The following is a 22553-nucleotide window of genomic DNA, read 5'->3' as shown; positions in this document are numbered from 1 at the left end:
GTGTCACGCTACGTCAAGGTCGGGAGTCGAACCCGCCACCACTGGCCCTGAGAGGTTTTGCCGGGTCCCCACTTCGGGCCGGTGGGTGTGGCCAGGGGCAGCCGATGGCGTGCGTACGTGCGTGCGTACGTGCGTGCGTGGGAGCGTGCGTGTCCACTGGGCGGATCACGCGTGCCGGGCGTGTTTCAGCCCGGCCCCCGGCTCATTGTGGTCGCCTCAGGCCGGCCCGAGTCCGCAGCAGCGCTGGAGGCCCCGGGCCTGTGACCACAAAGAGGGAGCCGGGGGCCGGACGGGAGCGCGGCGGCGGCAGCTGAGGCCCAGGCCAGGCCCCCTCCCCGCAGCCTCCCGCCTGCCCGTCTGCCCCGCCCCCGCCGGCGGCGCCGCGCCCCTCCCCCAACCGCCAGACGAGCGCGGCGCGTGGGCCGCGCGCGCGCGCGAAGACCTGGGGGAGAAGCTGCCGCTGAGGCTGGAGTCGCTCTTGGGGACCGAGCCCGCCGTCTACCCGTGGCCGCTGCCGGTCTACGTAAGTGCCGTCCGTCCCCTCCTTCCGGACCCCCGCTCCAGTTCCCCCACGGCGCGCGCTGAGCCCACTGAGAAACGGAGCGACTCGAGTCGCCAGACCCTCTTTGGAGCCCCCCTTCCCGCCCCGCCGTGGTTCCCCGCGGCAGTTTCCAGCCCCCGCGCGCAGGGTGGGCAGAGGGGAGCCGGCGCCGGCCGGCGGTCACAGACTCGGCCGCGGGGACCCCGCGCTTCCGAGGGGCGCCCGAGCCGGTCTGCGGTTGGCTCTGCAGGGCTGGGGACCCCGGTCCCCCCGGGCCTGGAATGTCGGCGGGCTTGCCCTTCTGTACTTTAGGATTTGACCTGTAGGGTTTCTTTTTCCTGGTAGTTTATTCTTAGCGCTGTCCACGTGCTTAGTTTTTAAAATTTTTTTTTAATTTTTCAGGGCACCCTTTCCTCCGTCTCTCCAGTTTTTTTGTGTTTCTGTTTTGTTTTGTTTTAGTTAGGCACTTTGTCCCTCTGATCTTGAGTGGGTGGGCTGGCAGGACACTTGGAGAGGAGGCGTTCTGTCCCCTGATCTTGAGTGGCCTTTGGAAAATGACAGGCCAGACGGAAATTGACACAGGCGTCCGGTGATTCCAGAAATGCAGGGTGTCCGGCTAGGTGGGCGCCCGGCCTCTCGTCCCCCGTGGCGGCGTGGTGCGCGTGTTCCTTGAAGTCTCAGGGTTTACGCTTGGGCCCCGCAGCCCACCTTCTGGAGGGAAAGCGCAGCGGGCGCCTTGGGCCGGCGCCTTTGGGGCGCCCTTTCGTGCGCTCGGCTTGCGGGGCACCGGCCTCCAGGCGACCCGGCGGGGAAGCCCGTGTTAGCCGGCCCTCGCGCGGGCTCCGTGTGTGTCAGTTTGTGGAAAGTGTGTCGCGGCCGGGGTCGGGGTCGGGACGCTGGGACCACCTGGGAGCCGATGTAGAGGGATATGATTTCCATTTTCAAGGCGCATTCATCCTATGCAGGGAGACAGCCTAACATAAAATTTGCCTAACAAAAAATATATTAACAGGTGGAAAGACTATCTCCCAGTTGAACAGCGGATGCCTGGGACTCGTTTCATTGCTTTCAAAGTTCCTTTAAAAAAGGTGAGCAAGGGGGAAGGGTGAGTTTTGACAGGGCGAGAGAGAGTCACGGACATATACACACTAACAAACGTAGTAAGGTAGATAGCTAGGGGGAAGCAGCCGCAAGGCACAGGGATATTAGCTCGGTGCTTTGTGACAGCCTGGAGGGGTGGGATTGGGAGAGTGGGAGGGAGGGAGACGCAAGAGGGAAGACATATGGGAACATATGTATATGTATAGCTGATTCACTTTGTTATAAAGCAGAAACGAACACACCATTGTAAAGCAGTTGTACCCCAATAAAGATGTTTTAAAAAAAAAAAAGTGAGCAAAAGTTAATACCGTATTCTTCCAGAAATCTGAATTCACCATATAGAGCCCTGGCTCTCAACCCCGTCGTACTCCATTTTCCCTTTTGATAGCAAATACTTTTTAATACCTCTTTTACTATCCAGAAATGGGATTCATAGACAAATACAACCAACTTTTGTACTTAATTAAAACACAATAAAACCCAATGCAATGCCCTAACTATAAATAAAGAATGAAGTAATTTATAAGAAAGTAATATGTATCTCAGTATGTAAATGTTTGGGGATGACTCTACTAGAAATAAAGAAATAGGCGGTTACTTGTACCATGAATGCAATAAACTATGGACTTTGATTGATAACGATGTGTCAGTGTTGGTTCATGAATTCTAACGAATGAAGCACACTGGTATGGCATGTTGGTAATGGGGAAGGCTGTGTGGGATGAAGGAGAGAGGGTATAAGTGGGAACTGTGTACATTTTGCTCAGTTTTGCTGTGGATCTCAAACTGCTCTAAAACTAGTCTACTAATTAAGAAAAAAAGTGTGTGTTGCTGACACTTGAATAACCAAAGAGATCAATGGAACAGGGTACAGGTATAAGCCAAATACATGAAAGAATATTTAGCAGTGAAAGCCATCCTTCCTATATGTAGATATTCCAGAAGTATTTATTTCTGTGTCTATTTTCAGGCACTCTGCTTGGAGCTGGCAGTACCGTGGTAGGCAAAATTGATGTGGTCCCTGCCTTCTGGGAGTTTAGAGTCAGGTTAGGAGACCAACATGAAATAAACAAACATAGAAATAACTATATAGAAGTGAGCTTATTTTCTTCCGTCTAATCTCTCTGGAAGAAAGGATTGTAATATCGCTTGTAAACTGCAGAGGAGGAAACTTTACTTTGAATCTCATATGTTAGCATCACAGGGTTTGAATAAATGGATAGTATAGTAAAGGATTTTAAACATATGTTCTTCCTTATTTTATTCTTTCTGACAGAGTTTTGAAAAGAATCTTGCTCCAGAAGAACGTTTCTCCCCCTTGGATCTTTTAACAAAATCCAAGGACAGAATGAAGAACTTGGGCCTGATGATTGACTTTGACCAAATACTCGCCGCTATTACAAGCCAGAGGTAGATGGAAACCGTAATTGAAAATGACCTTCTTTCTGATACTGTAATAATTCATAGTAGTTCAGTAGTTATCATCTTACGCTAAGGTGAATCCTGGCCTTCTCTCGTGGGTTCAAAAAGGGAAGCTAGTGGTTTCCTTAAATACACATTTGTAATTGCTGTTTCGGAATGAGATTAAAGATATGAATTGAACTATAGTATTTGGCAGTAGGCTCTAGATATGCTCAAGAAATTCTATAAGCTTCCATGTTGTATATTTTGAAAATGAAGTAAACTTTTAGTAGTTACAGTAGTATCCTAAAAAGAGAGAAAGGTATGTCCATTATGTCTTTAGCACTTATTTTAAGCAGTTGCCTGAGCATGTTTAAGCATCACTGTAAAAGACAATTGTTCTCTAAGTTTTATGCTTCCTTTTCCTAATGCCTTCTGATATAGTACAGAAACCCATCTATTCTCTTGGCCCATGTAGGACATTCCAGTGCAAAAGAATTCTCCTTCTTCTGACCTGTTCCATGGCCTTGGGAGACAGTAACACCTAATGTCTTTTAATATTTGTAGAGCAGTTTGCCATTTAGAAAGTTCTTTCATATCCATTGACTTAGTTAATCTTCACAGCAATCCTTTGCTCTTGAAGTGGAAGTAGTACTGATATCTCCTACTGAGTGCTTACCCTGCACTAAGCTCAGAGGATAGACAACTACAATTACTAATTTTACAGACGATGAAACTGACTCTCGGAAAAGGAAGAATTGAAATTTCAGCTCTGTTATTCCTTTTTTCTTATTGTGGTAAAATATAGAGAAATCATATTTATTTTAACCATTTATAAATATGCAGTTCAGTGGCATTAAGTACAGTCACAGTGTTGTGTAACCATCACCGCTGTCTATAACCAAAACTTTTTCATCATCCTCAACAAAAACTCTGTAACCATCAAACAGTAACAACCCCTTTTCCCTCCCACCAACCCTTGGTAACCTCTATTCTGTTTTCTGTCTCTGTGGATTGGCCTATTCTAGGTACCTCGTGTAAGTGGAATCTGCAGTATTTGTCCTTCTGTGTCTGGCTTATTGCCCTAAACATCGTGTTTTCAAGGTTCATCCATGTTATATAGCACGTAACGAAATGCCATTTCTTTTTTGGCTTAGAAAATCTCATTGTGTGTACATAGACCGTAGTTTGTTATTCGACGGTTGATTGACACTTGGTTGTTTTCCACCTTGTAGGTATTGTGAATCACGCTGCTGTGATCATTGGTGTACAGATATTTGTTCAAATCCCTGCTTTCAGTTCTGTTAGATGTGCAGCGTAGGTAGTAGCAGAGTTGTTGGATCGTACGGTAGCTCTGTGCTTAACCTTTGAGAAAGTGCCAAACTGTTTTCTACAGTGTCGTCTTGTTTTTAAACAATGATCACAGATTTTAAGCATGTACAAAAGTATAAAGATACTGTGAGTGTTCCTTGTATACCCATGAACTCATCCAGCTTTCTTATTTACCAACTGATGGCTGTCATGTTTTATCTATACCCCCACCTGTTTCACCCCATTCCATATTATCTTGAAGCAGCTCCGAGACAACATGTAATTACACCTGTACGTTTTTGGTACGTGCATTTAAAATATAGGACTTTTATTCCTTAATATCATTTTTTAATATTAAATACCCAGGGAGTGCTCAAATTTGCAGTTGTCTCCTAAACGTCATAGAAAATTGTCTATATAAGAATTTTGAATTAGATCCAAATAAGGTCCACACTTTGCCGTGGATTGTTAGGTCTCTGAAGTCTTGTTTAATCTATAGGTTCTCCCTCCATGTCTCTCTCACTTTTTTTTTCCTCCTTGAATTTTGTTTTTAAAGAAACCAGGTAATTTGTCCCATCTAGATGTCGATGATTACATTCCATGTGTTGGTAACATATTCTTCAGTCCTTTTATTTCCTGTAAATTGGTAGTTGATCTGAATGAAGCTTGCACGTTTTGTTTTGGCAAGACAGTTTCATGGGTGATGATGTGTTCTTCCATGGAGACGTATATAGTTGTGTCTTTCTGTGGTATTAGCAGTCACTGATGATTCATACCTACATCCATTAATTCAGTTGAGGCTTCAAAGAATGGTGAATTCTGTTGTTCTTTTTTTTCACTTATTAGCTGGGTGTATTTGTACGAGGAGAAGATTCCCCTCATCAACTGTTTGGTTGCTCAGTTGTAGAGGCATGATTCTCTTCTTTTATTTAACAGTTTTCAAAATAATGAGTTGATTCACAAATATCCTCCAGTGTTGACCAGTTTTGTAAAACTTTATTTCTTCCTATCACCGTGGACTCCGTTACAGTTATTATTCTAACTGAGGCCCTATCTTTGGCCAGTTGGAGCTTCTCGGTGACTCCTGAGTCCTTTTGACATGACATCATTTGTTTCTAGACTTTTTCAGTGGTCAGAGCTAGGAAAAATATGTATGTTTGTTTTTAATATTTTAAAAATATGTCATAGGTTGCTACTGCTACTTTCCATGTAAATTCAGAACTAGAGAATTTTCACTTATCCTTTTCTGTCTTCTATTGATAGTCTACTTTCTCCCACCTCAAGAATACCAGGTCTCAACAATGCCTGAAATTGCCTCTGTTTCCTAATTGGAATCCAAGTTCTTCTGACTCTATTCTACGACTCTCCTTAAATCACAGCCGCTTTATGGCCCTTGAAATGTAAGATAGAACGTAAATGTAGGTAGAACTGTTTATATCATTTTGAGTTACATGTGCATTCACTCACATCGATTTGCTTTTCCTTTTGCATGCCTGGTAACTGTCCGTTCTGCAGTTTTAATGAAAATCAAGTGATAATTACTGGTTAAAGCAGCTTTGGAAAAAATGGCTCTCATCAGAATGACTGACATACAAAGTTTAATGTACTCTCCTGGTTTACATTCTGCCTTCTCTAATTAATTTTTTATTCTTTCCCTACAAAGGAAATAATACATATTTTCATGGTTTTGCCTTATAGGACTTAACCAGAAACTATTCCTTATTTAAAAATTTGTACAATTGGGCATCAGGTGTCAGATGACGACACTAGTTTGAAATTCCAGTGTGCTGTGAATGGGTTTCTGAAAGAACATAAAGATAACGGTGAGTTGCTTTTGTTTTTGTTTTTCCTTTACCTGAACTTTGGTATGCATTTTGAGTGGGGTTGGGGATTTTTAACATTTTTAATAGTTCTGACATTAGTGTCAAGTTGTGTTTGGTAACATTAAGGTGGAAATGTCAGATGGTGCTAATAGAGTACGGTGTTTTTCCTGTTTATGGTCACAAACAATTTAGTTTAGTTTGGAAAGTGATCTTTGTGAGAAATATGAACGGAGCTAGCTTACTTACCTCTTTTTTAAAAATTTGAATGGAAAATACATAAAAACATAAAAATGTTCTTTTGTCCTATTTAGTGGTTGAGAGGTGGAAGAAAAGGTTTAGACTCTCGGGTTCTTAGCGTACATAAAAGAGAAAACAAAAAGCAAAGGTTCGGAGTGAGACATCCCTAGAAGCAAAACAAAACAGAGTGGACCAGAAGAGTGGCTTCCTCATCACATATGTGTTTGAGATTTTTTTTTTTTTTTTTTTTTTTTGCCGTACGCGGGCCTCTCACTGTTGGGGCCTCTCCCCTTGTGGAGCACAGGCTCCAGACGCACAGGCTCAGCGGCCATGGCTCCCGGGCCCAGCCGCTCCGCGGCATGCGGGATCTTCCCGGACCGGGGCACGAACCCGTGTCCCCTGCATCGGCAGGCGGACTCTCAACCACTGCGCCACCAGGGAAGCCCTGTTTGAGATATTTTTGCTGCTTTTACACTTTGGGTGCAAGTGAGGAAGAACACTACCACCTCTTACTCTTATCTTCAGACAGGAAGAACTTAAAAGGCTGGTGTTTTCTTGTTTCCACTTTAAGATCTACTCTGTTGATAGTAGGTCTTAATAGCGTGTGAATTTTAAGGATCCACTTGCCTTTTTCTAGCATCTAACTATCAGAAGGAACATGGTGTTTGCCGTGTTTTAAGGCTGAGGAATCTTTTGTCTTTGGAACGCCACTGACGCCCATGTGAAAGTGTTCATTTTGTCCTCTTTCTAAATTGAGCCTGAGGAGTGTGCACTTTATTAAATAAACGTAACAGACAGTAAATATTCCGTGTATATATAAAATGATGCACGTATATACATAAAACAGGGAGTAGGGGAGAGGGAATAGAGATGGAGGTGGGAAGATAGGGGATGGGAGGCGAGAGAGAGAGAGAGAGGGAGAGACTGGAATTTCAAGATAAATTTTCATTCTGTAACCTGGTTGCTTAATGCAGGTACTAGCTCTTAAATATCTTAAGCCCTATTCACAGATCTTCCGTGTACTTTAGCTTTAAAACTTGAGAGGCTTGGCCTGTCCTGTGATAACCAGGGTGTCTAGAAAGGAGGCAGATTATCTGATTTGTTTAAACTGTAGTCACAGAAATGTTACCTCTTAAGATGTTAGGGCGCAGCTGCCGGCCTACTCACTTCCTCCAGGCTCCTTTGTGTGTGTTCTGTCTGTTCCGCGTGGGCTAGAAGATCCTTACAAGTGCATGAGAACACGTTTGTAAACCTTGATTGTTCACATGTTATACCAAGTGTAGTCCATTGCATATGCTGACTCCTCTGTGGGTCTTCTGCATGCAGTGGGCTAACTTCACCATGCTGTCTGCCATTGCAGTCTCAGGACCTTAGTTATGATCCATTGGTGACTTCCTCTGCTGTAAGGCCCTCCCACAGATGCCAGGCTCACTGGTAATGAGGAGGAGGCTATACTATGCACTCCCTAGAATTGGTAGAGACTCAGAAAATACATTGTTTCAGTAAACACCGAGAGCCTTATAGGTTTGTTGTTAGGGCACGGGGATACAGAGGTGAGTCGAAGTCTTTGTTCAGTAGCAACTTACAGTTATCTAGGAAGAGAAACATGTAGTGAGTATAAGTGGGTTAATTATGATAAAAGAATCAAGTGCAGCAGGAATATAGAGGAGAAATTGAGGAAGGCCTGACTGAGGAGACAGCGTTTGAGCTGGGCTTGGGGGAAGAGGATTTTGCCAGAATGAGGAAAGGACAGCCCAGGTATTGGGGACAGGTACAAAAGGCACAGGGCTTGAACTTGTGCTCTGGAGGGGCAGCCTCTGGTGTGACTAGAGGGTAGTGTGAAAGGGCAAAGAGGTCATACATTCATTTTCAGCAAGTACTTGTATAACACCTTCTAAGTTGAAGGCACTGCTCTAGGAAGTAGGAAGAGAACAAAGTTCTTGCCCTTACGTACTTTCCATTGTAGTGGGGGAGAGAGATGAATAAATAAGTCAATATGTGGAGTGTCAAGCGGTGGTAAATGCTTTGGAGAATAACAAAAGAAGATGAAGAGGTGAGGGAATGTGGTAGGTGATCAGGGAAGTCCCCTCTATCAAGATGTCGATGGAGCAGAACCTTGAAGTGAGAAACAAGCCATTGGATATCTGGGAGAGTGGAGATGGGGTGGGAGGGTGTGTTCTGGGAGAGTGGAGATGGGGTGGGAGGGTGTGTTCTGAAGCAGAAGGAATAGTAGGTGCAAAGTCCCTGAGGCACGACTGTGCTTGGCATGTTTGAGGAATAGTAAGGAAGCCAGTGTGGCTGGACAGGGGAAAGTGAGTGCGGGCAGGGCAGTAGAGAATGAGATCAGGGGAGGCTGTCAGGGCAAAGGAGGGAGGTGGATGGTGTAGGTCCTTGTAAGTCATAGTTTGAACTTATAATTCAGTTGGAGAGACAGACTGATATTTGTTTATAAAGAGTTCTCAATGCTGTGCTAACAACCTGGGCTGTATTCTGTGCTAAGTGAAGATGTTCAAGCAACAGAGCAATCCAGCCAAGTTTATATTTTAGAAAGATAACAGCGTCACTCTCCAAGACACATGGTAGACTATGTATGTAGTATGTGTATAGTGTGCCGCTCTTCTATAAACTACAGGATACCTGTTACGTACAGATACTTACATACAAGATACAAGTGTGAATGTAAGCACTTGGGAAATATCTGAAAGAACCACGCAAGAAACTGGGAGAGTCGGACAACTTTCCATGTCCCGTACGATTGGAATTCTGAAGGGTACACACACGAACTAATGGACGTGTGCTACCAGCCTCCGGCTAAGGAGGGAAAATGCAGGCATCAGAATCCTCTTTACCAGTCAAGCGCGTGAATCCGCCTGCGTGGTGACAGTCATCTCGACACGCCACGCGGTGGCGCATGCGCGGTAGAAGGAGGGCCGCGAGCTGCGTGGGCTTGTGCCTAGGCGCCTGTGGTTCGTGGCCTTGTGCTGGCACCGGGGATGCCGGGTTGGCGACTTTGGCCCTCCTGGCGTTGGGTGGGCGGTATCTTGGGGGTGACATGAGCCAGTTCGTCGGCCACGAGGAAGGGCGGAAAGCACATCCCGGAAAGGTAATACGCCTTGGCCCCTGGGCGTTGCCGGTGGAGCTCAGAGCCCCTGGGCCTGGGCTTCCGTCTCTTGTGCTGTCGCCTGTCACAGTGGCCCCCGTGCGCTGGCCCGTCCGCGCTGTGCTAGGGGGTACTGGTCGTCTCGCGGCTCAGTTCACAGTAGCTGAAAGGGACAGTGTGTGATGTTCTGATTTCTCCCCATCGTTTTAAAAGGGAGGCTCTGGCCATTGCTCCTTGGGTAAAATGCAGCGGGACTGCTTTTTAAGATGGGACTGTCAGTGTTGGGGACCCTCCTTAATTACCAGGATGGAATCCCCGTCAGTTCCTCAAGCTGTGTTGTTTAGGCACAGAAAATGTGAGTAATAGTCACTGAAACTAAGTTTGAGTGAAAAAACGCACCGGTACCGCCGAAGTTTCCATCGAGACAGTTGATCTGTGTTGTCTCTTGGAATTATAAAGGGCGTACTGTTGCTTCCTAACCAGTGTCCTTTGAGAGCTCTACCTCTGTACGTTCGAATGATGAATTTTGAGGCTTTGCTCATACGTGTAGTGTAAACCCTTTAATTCCCTAAGACCTTCCTTTCCTCCATCTCATACCCCATTAAGCCCGCTTCAGTTTATCTCCTGCATTTCTTCTGAATCTGTCAACTCTTCCTCAGCATCCTAATACTGAACTTGCCTGTCTGTTGCAGTGAGGTCCTAACTAGTGTCCATATATCTTGTTTCCTTCCAATCCATTCTTCACACAAGAAACCTTAAAAGCAAGTTGGGACATTGCTCATAATAAACATGGCTCAGAAACATTGTTTTGAGAATAGAAAACAAACTGTTGGCCTTTAACACTCTGCGTGGTCTAGAATCCTGTCTGCTCCTCTGCTACGTGGACTCCAGCTTGGTGCCTCTCCAACTTTAATATGGGTATGCCTCTCTTGTGGATCTTGTTAAATGCAGGCTGTAATTCAGTAGTTCTGGGTGGGGCCTGGATTCTGTGATTCTCACGAGCTCCTAGGTGACGGTGACCCTGAGAGCAAGGGTCCAGCTCCTGCCTTTCTCCCTTCTTTCTGGAAGAGCAGGACGTCTGCCCCGCCCCCCCGCCCCGGGAGGAGAAAACATCCGCAACGTGACTACTAGTAACCAGCTTCCCTCACAGGCAAGGGACCTTTACCACTGCTCCCTACCATTTTGTCTGAGGCGCAGCAAGCCAAAACACTGACATGCTGAGGTTTGCAGCAAAGAGGAGGTTTATTCACAAGGCAGCCAAGCGAGGAAGTGACGTGACAATAGGTCTCAAATCCGCCTCCCCAAAGGGAAGGGGCTTGGGGTATCTATGGGATAAAGGATAAAGAAGCAGGGCAGTATGAGGCATGGGGAGCATGAGGAAAGGTGATTGGAAAAAGCTGTGCTCATCGTTGTTCTGAGCTGGCGTAACTAGGCTACGGGGCTCAGCACATTCTCAGGCTGTGGTTTTCGGCCCTCTGATGGCAGGAGGTCAAAAGGCACTGGCCCAGGTGGAAGATCGGTGGTCCTCTCCAGTCTTAACCAGCTCAGCCTAACTAGACACAGCTGATTCCAAGTTCCTGGACAGTACCCGGGGCAAACATCTTATTGCTTATGCTACATGCTATTTGGAGGACGTGCAAGTGTTCAAGCTACCTTGAGGAGTGAAGACAGGATTTGACTAATCCTTACACACGGTTTCACCTCCAGATGAGCAGAAGAGGCCTGTAGGCTGAATCTGGCTCCTGGCACCTGGAATTGGAGGCAGATGGTTTAAAAACAGGCTCTCCCGCCCTCTGTGTTATCTTAGGCAGATAGACTATTGAACCTTCCTGTGCCTGTTTCTCCACCAGCAGCATGGGGACACTCAGGGTCCCTCTCTTGGGGGCTGTTATGGGGGTTCAGTGAGCTATAGATGCATGCACAGGCACACGGGAGACACCCAGTGTGTGTTAACTTCATGCTTACTTTTATTAGGAGACCAGTATTGTTAGAAGATTTCTGGTTTGGACAACAAATTAGATAGGCGGTCATTACTATAGTTTATGCAACAGCAATTCACATTACCATTTGCAAAAAAGCAGTTGGTTGTCCAATGGGGATTCTAAACATCCATTTACCATGAGCTACTGAACAGATACTTTACACAGTAACTACTTCAAGTACTATTTAAGATCAATTCTCTATGTTGTCTTAAGCAGCTGTTAACCCCCAATTTCGTGAATAGTACCAAGTCAGTCACTTGAACATCAGCTAGAGCAATCTATTTCACTTAGCGAGCCTAAAGCTATAGTTCAACAATTTTATTTACTGTTCTATGACAAAAATTACTCTCAACAGCTATGCCCTGGATAAGTAATCAGCTAAAGCTAGTTTGACTGACCAAATCTGATTTACTGAGTTAATAAGCCAGTTGATTTAGAAAGGTCTAATGCATATTTTATCCTCATCCATTCAGCATTAAACTGTTTCCCATGCCTAAAATGTCTTTTTCCCCATTCGTACATATCCAGATTCCTACTTCTGTGCCGTAGGGCTTGGCTGAACTACAGCTGCCTTTAGTGACACTTTTCTCGCCTGCACAATTGGAGATAATTTTAGTCTCCTCAAGACTCCCACGGGGTTACCCTCTGTTGTGACACTTGACGATTTGGTGGCATATTTTACTTTATTTTATTTTAAATAGCCTTCCATTACTCCGTGCACATCAAACAGTAAATGCTTTCTCCTAGTAAACGTGTATAATAATTTTCTGAACTCTTCTGCTCTGGGCAAGATTCATAAATACACCAGGCAAACATAGTGAAAGAGGAGACAGTACTTGTGTTATATTCAGTTGGGTCTTGATACCTAAGTGTGACTCTTAACCAAGGATTATGCAGTAAGTAAGGACACAGGTTAAAGTTGTTTAGAGTGTGTCCTAAAGTCTCACTGGCAGAATTTAAATCTCTACTCTGGAAATTGTAGACCTGAGACAAATTACTTCCCTAAACTTCATTTCCTACATCTGAGAAAGATAATAGTATCTACCTTGTAGTAGACTGAATAGTACCATTGCCCGCAAATGTCCACCTTCTAATCCCCAGAACCTATGAATGTCAGCTTAAATGGCAGAAGGGACTTTGCCAATGGGATGAAAGTAAGGGTTTTGAGATGGGGAGATTCTTCTGGACTACCTGGATGGACCCAGATGTAACCACTGGTGTTCTCGTAAGAGAGAGGCAGAGGGAGTGTTTACTCCAAAGAGAACGTGATGATGAAGTTGGGGTTGGATTGATGTGGCCAGAAGTCAAGGAATGCTGTCAAGGAAACAGATTCTCCCTTAGAGCCTCTAGAAGGTGGATGGACGGCCTTGTCACCTCCTGGTTCCAGCCCAGGGAAACTGGTTTTGGACCTCTGTCTTCCAGAACCGTAAGAGAATGAGTGTGTTTGGTTTTACGCGAGCTCATTGGTAGTCATTTGTTACAGCAGCCATAGGGAACTAATGCGTACCTCATAGGAACTATTTCTCCAATTAAAATGTGTGACTGGAAACACACTTGGTGGCATGTCTGACACACGGTAGGTATGCTAGCTACTGTGGGTAGTTCTTGGAAACGAAAGCCTTGGTTTTTGAGGAATCATCCAAACCAGTACAATGGTTGCCATGTTTCTCCTTGTTCATCCTGGTGACAAACCTGTAGAGAGAGCTCCATCCTTTCCCACGGGACGCCCACCCCTAGTGCTTACAGGGAAGAGGTTATGTCTCACTTCAGGCACCTTCCTCTTTTCCTTTCTACTTTTTTTCCCATTAATCTTCATCCAGCTGGCCTTTCTAAGTTAAGAAAACAAAACGAAACAAAACCATTTCTCAATGGATTCAGATGCTACCCCAAGTTAATATTCCAACCATGTTCTTGTTCTTCCGGGTCTCATCACCAGAAATTTCTGAGCTGAAATCCTCTCTAGTTTCTAGGATCAGTCACTTTCTAATTTCTCCCTTCTCAAGTTCAGAGTCTTGTCAGTTTAGTCCCTTCCCTAACCACAACATCTATTAAGGTGACACAGCAAAGTGATGAAAGTCTAGACGGTCTGGTTTTCATCCTGGGTTTCTGCCCGCTACTTACTGTGCGGCATTAGACAAGCTATTCAACCCCTCTGGGCCTCAGTTTCCCCCCAAAAAGGTGAATATTATGAACATTACCTACCTATAGGGTTGCCATTATGAGGATTAAGTGAGTTAATATTTGCTAAGCACTTAGAATATTACTTGTTACAGTCTAAGCACTACAGTTGTGCTTGTTAATAATAATAAATGCAATTCCAAGCGTATAACTTACTCAACTTTCTGTCATAACTTTGAAGTGTTGGTCTCTCTGTTGGCCAGCGTTGCAGGTAAATGAGTCGAGGCATGGGCTGAGGCATTGCTACCAGTGCGTGGTGTGTTCCCAGAACTAGGAACAGCCGTGTGAAATAGGTAGTGGTTCTACTTGGAGACGGGGCAGACTGGAAAATGACAGCCCTGGAGGTGTGTCCATAGGTTTGCTGTCAGAGCTGCTGCCTGCTGAAGCACTGATGCCGGCCTAAGCCGTAAATGGGGGGGGGGGGGGGGGGGGGGGGGAAAACAGGGGCAGAATGGAAAGGGAAAACAGGGGAAGAACGGAAAAAGATAGCCTAGGGAGGAGGTGTGGTGTCCATAGCTTCGGGGTCAGAGGTGCTGCCTGCTGCAGCACCGATGCCACCCGAAGCCATAGACGGGGGGCTGGGGAAAAGAGGGGCAGAATGGAAAGGGAAAACGGGGGCAGAGCGGAAAACGAAAGCCCGGGAAGGAGGTGTGGTGTCCATGGGTTCGGGGTCAGAGGTGCTGCCTGCTGCAGCACCAGTGACACCCGAAGCCGTAGACGGGGTGCTGGGGAAAAGAGGGGCAGAATGGAAAGGGAAAACGGGGGCAGAACGGAAAACGAAAGCCCTGGAAGGAGGTGTGGTGTCCATGGGTTCGGGGTCAGAGGTGCTGCCTGCTGCAGCACCAGTGACACCCGAAGCCGTAGACGGGGTGCTGGGGGAAAGAGGGGCAGAATGGAAAGGGAAAACAGGGGCAGAACGGAAAACGAAAGACCGGGAAGAAGGTGTGGTGTCCATCGCTTTGGGGTGAGATGGGCTGCCTGGCTGATCTGAGAAAAGCGAGCGAAAGTGGGAGAGCTTCTCCCTAGCTGCTAACTCTTCTCAAGGTCTAGCACGCACTGAACACTGGCCGGCTCAGCCTGGGTCTTGCCATTGCATTGTACGTGTCACAGAGCAAGGGCGGGCGGGTCAGGGGGTGGGCTGGGGGCCCCACCCAGGCCCAGCCCCTGGAGAAACCCGGCCCGAGGGCAAAGAGCCCGAGCCCTTCTGGACTTTCTAGCGGCTGGGACTTGTCGCTGTGGGTGGCAGGTGTTTGGCACCGGATGGGCCACCATGCGGAGACTGTTGGGGACTGTGGAAGCCTTCTCCTCCAGAGCTCACCCTGCCTGGGCACCGGCTCTGCAGACCCCTCAGCCCTGGGTATGTATCGGCCAGCCCTTCCCCGCAACGGGGCCCAGAGGCCAGAGCCTGCCCAGAGCTGAGGGCAGGAGGCACCCAGAGCTTGCCAGGCTGTGGCCCGCCTCCTCCGTGGACCTCCCCAGCTCGTCCGCGAGCCCTGGAGACAGGAGCAGGAGCGCCTTCTCCAGGGCTGCTGAGCTGCCAGCATCACCATGAGCCAGGCGGTGAAGGGTTTCTGAGCAGGGGATGCAGAGCCCTGACCCGACTGGATGCTGCACCCCACGATGTCCCTTCCTGGCAGGTAGGTTCTGTCTTCACTTGTTTTTCGAAATTTGGTAAAAGAACATTTAAACCTTCGACTGTTCTTCAGGGTGTGCAGATGGTAGTGGCTTAGCCGGGATTCGAAGCAAGCCTGTGTGATTCCAGAGCTCGTGCTGTGGACTCTGGTGCCTCCTTATCATATATGCTTCGTGTGTTACTTTTTCTTTTGTTTCTTGAAGTCCTTATGATACTTAGCCCTAAGTGCCATACCTGTAATGAACACGTACACTGCCCTGTAGGAGGTGTTCTTTTGTTCAACGCGTGAATTGGTCATCCACCACACTGGGTTCTAATCTCAGAAGATAGGTCAGGGACCACCAGTCGTCAGCATAGCACCATCCCACATTTCTAATTGAGGCTTGCAGCCTAGATTTTTCCCTTTGGTCTAGTTTGAAGGATCCAGGTATGTAAAGCTTATATTCTAGATAAATCAGGGGCTATCCTGAAAGGAGTTCATCAGTGAATTATTCTGTATGGATTAGAAGCCAGTTTCTCTGGCCTTCCTGGAGTATATCCAGTAAGGCATCTCATTCATGTCTAGAAAGCAAATATATCGTTTATTGCAACTTCAGCATGGAGCGATGTATTGGTTTAAAATAAAGTACGAGCAACACAGTTTGGTCATTGTGAGTATGCCGGCTGGGTCCACTCTTTACTACACATATGTAACTCTAGAGCTTCTTATGCCCCATAGAGGAGACATACTCTTGTGTGTCTAGGACAAGGGAAACGTGTGTTGTTATTCAGGAGCTGGAAGCTACAGCATGACAGGAAAGAATTGAAAAATCCTGGTCTTGGTCTACACGTCACTTTACCTTGTTCGAATCTTGTTTCTTTGGCTTGCTTCATTGGAGCATTTTCTCTCTCCTGGGACTGACATTGTGTGTTATATATCAGGCATGTAACATGTAGAAGTTTCAGAACCCAGGATCATATAGATCAGTAAAAATTTATATATTTTTGTTTAAAATCTATTTAAAATCACACTGGGCATAATTCATATATTCCAAAAGTAGTTTGACCCTCTGCTCATGAGATTCTTTTTACGGTATGTCGAAGCAAATTTGGACTTCCATCCCCAATAAACTTTGAGGTTGGAGGACACAAAAGCTTTTGCTCAGACCTAAATTCTGTCTGAAAAAAAAGGGTAACTATTAATAAGCCCTTTCTAACCTCTCCAGGAGCAGAAATGATTTACAGCTATGGCATTGAACCATAATTTCTTGATCTCATTTGAGAAGAGTTCAGTAAGAAACAGTGTCTTGATTTTTGTTTGTTGGTTCCCTGTGTTCTTGTCTTGCGTACCAACAATCCACTGTAATACATGAGTGAGTATGGCAGCAGGCTGAGTGTTCCCTGGAGCTCATTAAATGAACGTTTTTTCCTAAAATGACTTTTGTCTCCTTGTTTTCAGCCCCTCTTCTTTCCTCTGTCCTTTACTATAAGCAGGGCTCAGCAAAAGCTGACTGGCTTTGTGCAGACCCTACTTAGGGTAGTCTTTTCTTCATTATTTTATTCATGGCCCCTCCATTTCATTGTTTGCCTTCTCGAAATGTGTTGAAATCTTTCTGTGGTTGCTGACTTCCACAATGTCTTGGCTTTTATTGGTTGATTGATTTTGGTATTTCTACAGTTTTATTTAAACATGGTTTCAGGGGGACCAGAAAGTAAATATATTTCCTAGTCTGCCATCTTGAGCTGAAAATCCCTGTGGATTTTAGCATCCAATGTTCCCTTGGGTAAAAAACCCAACCTTGGCATTAATAGATGTACACACACGATTTCAGCTTTTCTCGAGCAATCACTAAGGGTTTAATATGCGGTCACTTCTAATGGGAAAATAGTAACTATCTCATGGCGTTGATTTGAGGATTAACTTAGATAATGGACAAGAAAATGCTTTGTAAGGTTTTAAAATCTATAAAAAATGTTTTTTGTTATTATTTGATTTGTTGCTATTTCAGCTTTAGTTGACAGTTGTTTGTGACCTTGCTTATGTGAGAAAATGCCTTCTGGTTTATTGTTTTGTAAGCCAGATTATATTTTTCAATAGCTCAATGGAAATGGCATCATTTGTGAAGTTGAAGGGTGAAGGCATAAATGTTTCTTGACATTTGAATCAACTGTTGGTCTTCTGGGGCTTGTCCTTATTCTCCTGCAGTCTCTAATCAACATGGCATCCAGAGAGATCCTGTTAAAACATAAGTCAGATCATGTCACTCCAGTCTCTTCAATGGCTTCTTCACAGGAAAAGCAAAGTCCTCAAAGTGCCTCCACAGCCCTAGAGATCTGGGCCTCTGCTTCCTCTCTGACTGTTTCCTTCTCCTCTCCACTTTGCTCCCTCTGTTTTCCACACACTGACATCCTTTCTGCTCCTTGGATACTCCAAGCCCACTCTTGCCTCATTGCCTTTCCATCTGACTGTTCCCTCTGCTTGTACTATTCACTTCCCAGATATGCACCTTGCTCCCTCTCACAACCTTAGGTTCCCTCTTAAATTTTATCTTCCCCAGAAAGCCCTCAGTGATCACTTAGTTTCAGATCGCAGCCCCCTCCTACCAGCTAACAATCTCCATCCCCCTTCCCTGCTTGCTGTTTTTCTCCAGCACTTACCTGATATACTAGTTATTCTACCCATTTATTCAATTTTTATTTACGTACTTACACTTACGATTTTATATTTGCTTCTTTACTTTTGTCTCTCCCCTCAGCTCGAGAGAGGCTATATTCATCTGTGTTAATCACTGCTGTGTTTCCTGAACATGCCTAGAAAACATACTGAAGAAGGGTGCCTGAAATTTGGTAAGGGAGCCATCAATTTTCTTGGCTGAATGAAGAAATACGTTCATAAATTAATGAACACATCTCTGGGGTTTCTGAATTAAGGACTAATGAATGGGAAGAGGAAGGCAAATGGTTGGGACAGGGTACTGCAAGAAGTAGTATTTGGAGTACTCTGATAGCTGTCCTAATAGATAACATTTTGTTCATTTAAGTAGTTTTAACGAGAGAGCTGGGAACTAGGGACACACAGCATCGAGGTTTTATAATGCATTCTGTAGAGTTCTTTTCAAGTGTGTTCAAATATCATTGAAAATATATGCATGCATATAAACCTCTGTTACTTTATTTAGTGCTTTACAAGAGCCCCTCAAGGAAGGGGTAGTAGCAACTATCAGTATCCTTCCTTTATGATGAGCTTAGTTTATTCAAAATTACATCCTAATTTATTTGTAACTGTGAAACTAGACGTAGTTATTTAGTAGACCCTCCCTAGAAACCTATGACGTTAATGAAACCAACAGAAATGTGTTCAGCTTCCAGTGATACACACACTACAGACTCAATTATGTGTCATCCATTTTAATGAAGGGAAGAAGTGATTTAACAAACACAGAGCAAACAAACAGAATGAAGTTTTGTCCTCCATTAATATTAGTAATGGATAAAGTGGGCTCCAACGCCTTCAAGGTAGCTTGAGAGCCATCATCTCTGTGTGATGGGAAGGGGGATGCTCGGCCAGGATGTCTTTCCGTGTGACTGAGAAAACTTTCCATAATATATAATGATGCTTACTGAAACGGATGTGGGGCATTTGGGTAATTAGGAATCCGTTAGCATATTTTTCCGGAAGCCTTGACTACAAAACGAAGATAGTAGATTTGGACACTTGCAGCTCTGCAGAAGTTGTTTGGGTATTCATCTTTATGCCGAATGAAGTAAGCTTATTTCATCTCTGCAGCTTCCCATATACCATTTTCCCACCTCTGTTTTGTGTTTGGAAAGACTTTTAGAAATTCAAACTCAAGTTAAAAAGTGAGTGACGGGCTTCCCTGGTGGCTCAGTGGTTGAGAGTCCGCCTGGCGATGCAGGGGACACGGGTTCGTGCTCCGGTCCGGGAAGATCCCACATGCCGCGGAGCGGCTAGGCCCGTGAGCCATGGCCGCTGAGCCTGCGCTCCACGACGGGAGAGGCCACAGCAGTGAGAGGCCCGTGTACCGCAAAAAAAAAAAAAAAGAAAGAAAAGAAAAGAAAAGAAAAGAAAAGAAAAGAAAGTGAGTGACAACTTAAATGATATATGGAATATTTTGCTGACTTACAAGAGCATGCAGAATTAAATATGACCCAGTTGAAATGTTAATTTTATTTTAATGTGTATATTGGGGTGGAGTCTTAAAGGTGCCAGAAAACAAGCATTCACCCATCCTGTTTGGAACTGCAGCACACACGCACCTTCAGTTACCAGTTCTGTTCATTCCACAGAATCATCTTGGGAAAACGTACTGTTTTCTATGTACCTGGTATATATCTTAATTAGTTTGAAGAATTTCCCAAATAACCTGTTAATATGTAGTTCTCCAATTCCAATCTTGCCACGTCCTGTACCAGTGACACAGCACATAGGAGTTTTATTTCTCTTTCTTTCTCCGGGTTGTGGAGAACCCAACGAAAGAACAGTGGAATGGCATCAAAGAGATCAGGGTTCTTGACTCAGGTTTACCGTAAAATAATAGTGTCCTCTTGGGAAAATTATAGTTATTCTAGGCCCCTTTCCTTTTCTTTACTTTGACAGAGCTGCACTAGATGACCCCAAGTAACACTGCGCTCTTTGCAGTAGTAGCTTAGACGTTATTGGTTTTCTGAAACAAATGAAGACAGTGACACAGGAAACTGTGCAACATCTCTGTAACTGTGTTTTCTTAGAGGTGCCTCCATTTTTCAGATGATGAGATGGCTGAGCACAGAAGTAGGTGTTTTGACCAGAGGTTCCAGAGTAGATGGAACTGAACCACAAGTTTCCTTCATTCCTGAAGCTCACTTAGCCGAAACATAGGCTTCTGAATACTAAGCTGTAAAGCATATTATCAGTATGCTTTAAAAGAAGCGGTTCTTCTAGGATTTCTAATGAATAGCAGGCGGTTTTGAAATTCTTAGAAGATCATCGCATTTTGTGAGATTTACAGCTCTATTTTCCTGTCGAGCAAGTTGTATCAGTGCCAGGCAATCATCTGAGCTTCTGGATGCTTCTCTGAACCTCTTGAATTTTTCTTCTTGCTATCTGAAATTCATGCCAGATAAGCCTTTTTGTAGAGGGCGTGTACAGACTTGTCTATTTTCATATAAGAAAGCGATGCAGTGAGCCAGGTCGGGGGTTAAGCCCTCATTCTCAGAGTGGTATTGAGCTCCTGGTGAAATATAATCCTCCTTTCCTCAGAATAGAAAAGCAGTTATCTCAAGTTTTTAATGCCATTAACTATTTATACATTTATGTATAATACATATATTTATTGTACCTACGAGGTGTGCTCTCTTTGGGAAGTACAAAGCTGTTTGAGACGTAAGTTGTTCTTTTTTTTGTTTTCCCACAAATACTGTGACCCTTTGAGCAGGAAGGTCTATGTTTCACTAACATCTAGAACAAGCAGCTAACACGGTGTCTAAGATGTAGTCAATCAATATGAAATAGGTAAATGAACACATTTTTAAGGAAGGGCCAGGACATGAACAAATAGAAAATTTTCATTTTCAGTCACAGAGCCACAACAGACATAAAAATGATACAGACAACAAGTGCTACGGTCATTCAAAGAAGGCATAGAATTGATACAACAAGGATCTCCTCTATGGCACAGGGAACTGTACTCAATATTTTGTAGTAACTTACAAGGGAAAAGAATCTGAAAACGGAATCACTGTGCCGTACACCTGAAACGGACACGACATTGTAAATCAACTCTATTTCAATTAACAAACAGACAACAGCAACAACAAAAAACCAAAGAGGTCATAGAAGTTCTTATGAGATTCCAGAAGAGAAGAGAAGCCAAATGAGGACGGGGAGAGGCGGCTTTTGAATCAGTTCAGAGGAGAAGTCACAGAGGAACTAGTCATTTGATCTGAACTTGAGATTAAGATTAAGATGAATTAATCTGAATTAATTAAGATTGCAACACAGGGATATTACAGATGAAGGTAATCACATAAACTTACTATACTGAAACTTGCAGAGGTTATGAGTGTTGTTCAAGATCCCAAAGCAAGTGCATTGTGGAATCAGAATTTTAAGTGAGGCCTAATGAACTAAAAACAAACAGACACAGAAACAAGCCCTTCCTGTGACACCACGTTGCCTTTGAAGTCGTTTTTTTTTTTGGTGGGTTGGCAGAAACTGGTTCCAGTGTTTCTTGCAGGAATGACTGGCCATAGGACTGGGCGTCGTAGCTTCCTGCCAGGCGGCCGAAGGTCGCAGGCAGGTGGGTCACTGGGACACAGGCGGAGGGGCTCCTGCCCGCCCCCCTGGCCGCTCAGTGCCCCTGCCCCAGAGCGGGGGTGGGGGCCTCAAAGCAGCCTTGTCTGAGTCCCCTGCCACTAGAGAGAGTATTGGCCCAACACTTGTAGAAAACGGGGACCTTGCTGGCAGTTCAGTGGAGGGACACAAATAAATCTTTGCCGACTTTCTGCTGAAGCTCACGAGGGTTCACTCCTAAGCCTCTTACAAGGTCAGCTGCCGAGGCTGCGAGAGATGAGTCAGGGCTCTCCCTCCACCACGGGGAGATCGCTGGTTAAAGCGCTCACGAGGGAGTGGACCGCGTGTCCGCACCGACACGCGTGGGCAGACCTCGTCGATGCCTTCTGTCCGGGGTATGAAGCCCTCTCCTGCCTCTTCCAGGCTCTCTAGAAAGCATGTGCAGAGCCTCCCACTCCACCCTCGGACTCCGTGGGCCACAGCTGGAGGGACCAGCCAAGGAACCGTGGCAGGAAGAGGCCAGAGGGCAGCGGGCCTCGGCCGGAGCCCGTCAGTCGGTCCCCATTCAACCACCACCAGACGATCCTCTTGACCTGGGCAGTAGCCGCCGACCGACCGCTAAGGTGAGCCCGGCGCGCGCTTGGCTACCTGGCATGGCTGGGAACCCCAGGATCTCCCGGCAGAGGCGGGCATTCTCCTGGGCCGGGTCCGCGGGCGTCTGCGTGTGCAGGGCCTGAACCACCTTGGCCAGGACGATCTGGCACAGGTTGAAGAGGCCTGGGGGGCGGGAGGAAGGAGACGGGGGGCTGGCACCGTGTCCAGGCCGCGCTTTCCAGCCGGGCAGACCGGAAGCCCCCTTCCCTTCCCTCGGTCCGGCCGCATCTGGGTTGGCCTCCCGGGACTTGATGAGATTGTCCAGCAGCTCCTGAGGGACGGTGCTGCCCGTGCCCCACCAAGACTGGCAGCAGCGCCAGG

At 45.7% G+C, this 22553-nt stretch overlaps 1 long non-coding RNA gene across 1 annotated transcript; it reads left to right on the top strand.

Moving 5' to 3' along the window:
- On the top strand, nt 1-19333 carry LOC116764089. Its single transcript, XR_004352715.1, has 5 exons — nt 1-523; nt 1554-1629; nt 2919-3052; nt 6053-6177; nt 18043-19333. It is a non-coding gene; the product is annotated as an uncharacterized LOC116764089 (long non-coding RNA).
- Nucleotides 19334-22553: the final 3220 nt, after the last annotated feature.

Source organism: Phocoena sinus, chromosome 13, assembly GCF_008692025.1.
Source record: "Phocoena sinus isolate mPhoSin1 chromosome 13, mPhoSin1.pri, whole genome shotgun sequence".
Taxonomy (NCBI): domain Eukaryota; kingdom Metazoa; phylum Chordata; class Mammalia; order Artiodactyla; family Phocoenidae; genus Phocoena; species Phocoena sinus.
Note: the sequence above shows the minus strand (reverse complement) of the source record. Positions and strands in the feature narration are given on the sequence as shown.